Source organism: Brienomyrus brachyistius, unplaced genomic scaffold, assembly GCF_023856365.1.
Source record: "Brienomyrus brachyistius isolate T26 unplaced genomic scaffold, BBRACH_0.4 scaffold92, whole genome shotgun sequence".
NCBI lineage: Eukaryota > Metazoa > Chordata > Actinopteri > Osteoglossiformes > Mormyridae > Brienomyrus > Brienomyrus brachyistius.
Genome location: NW_026042367.1, coordinates 406,863 through 412,419, shown reverse-complemented (window position 1 = coordinate 412,419; position 5,557 = coordinate 406,863). Strand labels below are relative to the sequence as shown.

Sequence of the window (5,557 nt, the reverse complement as noted above, 5' to 3'; positions counted from 1 at the left end):
CTCTCTCTCTCTTTTCCTCTCCCTTCTTCTTTCCTATTTCCTCTTCTGCTCTTTGCTCCTGCTGCTTACTTGACCCATCTATGTATTTTTTCCTCCATTTCACTCTTTCTCCTGCCTATGATGGTAAAGAAGAAAAAAAAATTAGGAGGATGGAGCTTCTTCAAACATGCAATTACTACAACTTGTACATCAAAATGTATTGACATTCGGATCAGTCAGTAAGATGTATGAGATAAAAAACAAACCAGCCAGTGAAAGAGTTTATATAGCCTTATTCTTGTTATTACAGGGTTTTTGAGGGTGTGTGCAAATCCATATTATGTTATATATATAAGGTATTTACTAAAGATGGAATCGTGGCCATGTTAAAATGTGCTGATGTTTCTTTACATTAACCTGTGTCAGTAAATGCTGGGTGAGGACTTGGACTCACAGTGGTATAGAGGTATAAGCAAGGTGTGTCTTAATAACCCTCAGTTTTAATCCCACAGGTCCTTTTGAAATACAGTGTATATTATTAATAATCATGATGCTCTCATACAACAGGCACTGTGGACAGGTTAATGTGCCCTGTAGTAATTTAACATGTCTGGCTTTTAAATAGAACAGACTTTACTTCCCCTTCTGTGGTAATTATGAATCTGCGAATCTGTATATGAAGCTGAAGAATCAACACAAAACATTTGCAATTGTCACTAATTAACCCAGAAGCAAATTCCCCCTTAACACCGTATATTTTACACTGGTATATTTGTGACTCCATTCTGAGAGCACAGTGATATCCACAAGCATCACAAACCAGCCAATCACAGGTTGGAGAATTTAGCCAACTGGTCCTGTGTGTATATTAAATGTTTAATGTACATGACAATAAAGCGTCATGCTTTTTAAAGCCATTTAAGGCGTTGTTTGTCAATTAAACCATTTTTAATGCTATGTAAGACCAAATTGGTTTAATTACTTCTAATCCTAATAATGTCCCACGGAAACCCAGTCTTAGAGCTGTCCAGAAAAAAAATATTTTGATGATATTTCAAGGAAATTACTTACTTTGTAAAGGCGCTTAATAGGAGGTGTGATGTCCTGGAGGCAAACCTCAAGTGCTTCTGTTCTTTCTACAAGAAACCACAAACATTCCAGGTATGTAGCAATTTGAAACATTGTTCAAAATTAAGTTCAGTTCACTCCACACAAGCAATAGCTTCCATTATTTCCATTCCACATTTAATATTTCGGAATTAGGTTAAATGACTGATATTTTAAACTATATTTGTCAAACACTGCGCCCACTAACAGGTGAATAATATTGATTACCTGGTAATAGTGGCACCTGCTAGTAGGTGGGACCTATTAGGCAGCAAATAAACAATGTGTAGGATATACTGGGATGCAGAAAAGTGGACAAGCCTAAAGATTTGAGTGACAAGGGCCAAGTTGTGATGGCTTGATGATTCGGTCACAGCATCTCCAAAACTGTAGGGAAATATGTGAACGGGTGACGGAGGCTCATTACATGTCAGATAGTACAGCAAACCTTCAGAGGTCTAGAGGAATCTACGCCCTGATGAGTCATGGCTATTTTGGCGGCAAAGGTGAGCCTGGGCCCCACCATGAACCTGCCGACCACTGCAGGACCATCTCACAAGAGCTGGGGGTTATGATCCAGCTCTCTAGCCATCACCAAATGGCCCATATCAAAGTCACTCCCATCCTTACACTTGCACATTGTTTCTGCTTCTAACACGTCAGCTTCAAGGACAAAGCATCCACCTGCTGCCTAATATAACCCCCCCACAGTCAGAAGCCACTGTAACCAAATAATCAATGTTATTCGCTTCACATGTTATGGCTGATCAGTGTATAACCTCTGTATCTCAGTTACGTTTCAGACTGTTTTGCTACATTGTGCAGATTAATATACTGTGTTTATAATACATTTCAAAATTTCCCAAAATTCAGCACATTGTCAGTTTCACTGGCCAACACACTGATCATCGTAACATCATCAAGTTCTTTAGCCAAATTATGTGTGCTGAGCAATGGGAAACCTGACACTGCAGTACAGTGAATCATGCAGCAGCACTGGGAAAATGTAAAAACACATTTTACCTCCAAGGGCCACTGTTCTCCAACCTTTTTTCAGCAGTCTTACATGTCTGTAAAGACATAAAATATGTTTGCACATATACTGTACTGATCCTGGGACGATTAAGATGGCAAAAATATCAATTGGGCTGGTGATTGCACAATATTTTAGAAGCTAAATTATGAAACGTATTACTATATATATTACACAATGATAAGGTATAAATACAGATAAGCTACATACCGTTGGAGTGAAGCTGAAGTCCTTCTCTCTTCTAGACAATGGAATCAGTAGAAATGAAGTTTTGCCACGACATGAGAAGCCAGGAAAGTGAAGCAGAACAAGAACAGGAACATTATTCAGCCTTGGCTGACTAGGTCTGTATTCCGGACATTACATTCATGATTTAATTTGACTGCAGAGGGCTTGAATAATTTTAACTTGCTTGCGGGTTCCCTATGTACAGTATGTATTACCTTTCCTGACCTTCGGAGGTCCTCCCTCCTGTTTCGGAGCATTTTTAAGGCTTTTTTCAGAATTTCCTGCTCTTTGCCGACGAGGCTGCAGGGCAACTCTGCTGTGACCTTGAAATTACATGAAATATTCTGCTAAAACACTTTATTTGGTGATTGAAAATTTAAGCCCTCATTGGGCTTTATGTGGTAAAAAAGTAAAATAGAGAAATTAAACTATTTGATTAGAAATATTGATTTTAAACAATTTTATGAGGTACAGACTTTGCTTATGACAGGGTTCCAGTCAATTTCCGCTCCCTTGCAGGCAGTGGTCCACATTTTTGATGCACCCAGGGATGATCTTACAACAGCCTGGTGGAGACGTGTAAATAAAAGAAAGATATCAGTTTTGCACCAAAAACGTTACAATACAGAGGAGTGCAGGTGGACATAAAAGGAGCAGAATGAATGGTAGCAGTATTTCTGATGTGAGAACCACTTATTCTGCTGATTCTACTTCCACCTGCACTGTCTGTGTTCTAACAGCTCCGTTCACTTTAGTTTCTATTTCCAGGACTGTGTGATACTTACACTGAATCTCTTTTGTTCAGGTGTTGCCGCTGATTTCCCTGCTTATTTTCTAGGAAGTCTTCTGCTTCCATTCCAGACTGATTGAGGGAAAGATCATGAAACTAAATATGATATATTCTGTAACCATGACCTGACAGCAGTATGTCTGTGAAACCACAAAAAACACAGAGCTTGCTATCAAACAGACAGTTTACCTGCCTTTAGTTTTAAAATGGAAATTAGGGATTTCCTCAGTCTGAGGTTTTTGGGGAACAAAAGGTAAACATCTTGCTCCCCAATGTCCACAAAATCATCCCCTGTCACACCTTGTTCTTCATGGTAAAACACAGAGAAAATAGATTAATCCACATGACTGTAACTATAAAACCCAAAATATTATGACCACACAGAGGTTGAAAAAATAACAATGATTATGAATAAATTAATAATAAAACCCCATAATATAATTAAGGCACGCAGAGTGATCACATAGCAGGCATAGCAACAGTAAGTAAGGCGGATAAAGGGGCAACTGAGAAGACTGCATCAGCAAATTTTGCATATTTCCCATAAACACAACACTGATAGGAGTTATCAATTTAGCATTACCATATACAGTACAGTACTGTGCAAAAGTCTTAGGCAGTCCAAGGAAATGTTTAAAGCTGTTTATCTGGGTAGCAAGTGTACTTTGGCTTAGAACAAAAAAATACAATTTAACATTAGAATGTGTGCAAATTAAGAGTAACACAATAAAAACTAGTAATAATTTCTTCTGTTTTCTAAAAAGTTACTGATATGTAGTTGGATGGCTAGATGAACACAACTTCAGTTCCCAAACTTCTCCTCAGGGGCACCTCAACCATTCCACAATTTTGTTAAATTTCACCAACAGCTCAATTAAATAATTAAATATATTGGTTTAAAAAGTCAGTGAGAGACTGACTAGCTGTATGAGGTGCCTGCCTTCTTTGCCTGCCTAAGACTTTTGCACAGTACTGTATATATATATATTTAGGTCCTCAATCATGGCCTTACAATGGCTGAGGCTGGTTGGCCGAATGATGGGAGAACAACCATGTCCTCAACCATTCAAACATTTCATAGAGCCAACAGGTATGTAATCCAACAATGTGCCCTGTACTGTAATATTGTCCTCTTACTGCAATGCTTCATATTACAGTATCCATTTACATTTTATATTACACAGTGAGTTTTACTTTATACAGTTACATACTGGATGTATACTGTAGCACACATGTCGCGTCACTCACGGTCACACACACAGATTAACCTCCCCTCAAACCACAGGCAATATGCCAGGACAAGCAGTGTAGTACAATCTTTTATTAAACACACAAGAGCAAACCCAGTACTTAACACACGGGGGGGGGGGGGGGGGGAAACAGAATATCTAACACCACGAAGGGGGGGGGGGGGGGACATGCCCTACATACACACCTTTCCCACTGAATACACCCCCATAGAATTAGCACTTCAACCTCCCAAATTCCTGTGAAAATGTTACTGCGATTGAGCATGTACATCAGCGATTGACTTCACACCAATACAATCCAAATCCAAAACACACATGGTAAATGTGCTTTTCTACTTTTATGAGAACTGAAAGCGCTTTACAATTCATGCCTCACATTCACCCATCCACACACCGGTGGCGGAGGCTGCCATGCAAGGCGCCAACCTGCATGCCGGGAGCAATTTGGGGTTCAGTGTCTTGCTCAAGGACACTTTGATGGGGTCACGAGAAACCAGGGCTCGAACCTGCAACTCTCTGGTTGCTAAACGACAGCACTACCTCCTGCGCCACCATCTTCCCCAAATGTAAGGAGAAGGAGGTTCCTCGGAGCTCCGAGATGTGTTTGGCTGTAATAAATCTGGAATATAGTTATATGACATAGTTTTTGATAACACCTGCATTTACTTTTTAGCCTTTTCAGCTTTTATTGAAAGACAAAACAAAATTAAAAAATGCAGAAGTTTGAATCACTGTGTGTTTATTTCAGTTATTTTATATTGGACTCAAGGATTGGTTTCATCATACAAATACAGCACATATAATGTTTACTTGAAAATACTGAAAAGTGAGTGATACCAGAATCAGGGGGTCAATAAGCTTTTAAGTAATAATGTGGATTGTGCTTGGGATAGAAGCTGCACTTTGTTTTGAAGAAAAGTATAGATTTTGAAAATATGCAAATTAATTGTAATAATAATATTAGTGACGTTCATTTTCAGATTACATTAATTACATAGCTAATAATACATTGAGAAGAAATGGTTTGTCATTATGTGGATGGAAAGACATGAAAGTGATGTGGAAAATCGCCTCTTACCACTGAAACACATGGGGATGGGTGGTGCTAATAATAGTACTGCAGCTAGCCAGTAGGGGGCGCTTGGCATGTAGAGTTTTCACCTTTTAGAG

At 39.0% G+C, this 5,557-nt stretch overlaps 1 long non-coding RNA gene across 1 annotated transcript; it reads right to left on the bottom strand.

Annotated features, from left to right (window-relative positions):
- On the bottom strand, positions 1 to 2,908 carry LOC125727224 (uncharacterized). Its single transcript, XR_007388601.1, has 6 exons — positions 2,824 to 2,908; positions 2,563 to 2,670; positions 2,330 to 2,360; positions 2,110 to 2,156; positions 1,051 to 1,115; positions 1 to 115 (listed from the first exon to the last, which is right to left on the bottom strand). It is a non-coding gene; the product is annotated as an uncharacterized LOC125727224 (long non-coding RNA).
- Positions 2,909 to 5,557: the final 2,649 nt, after the last annotated feature.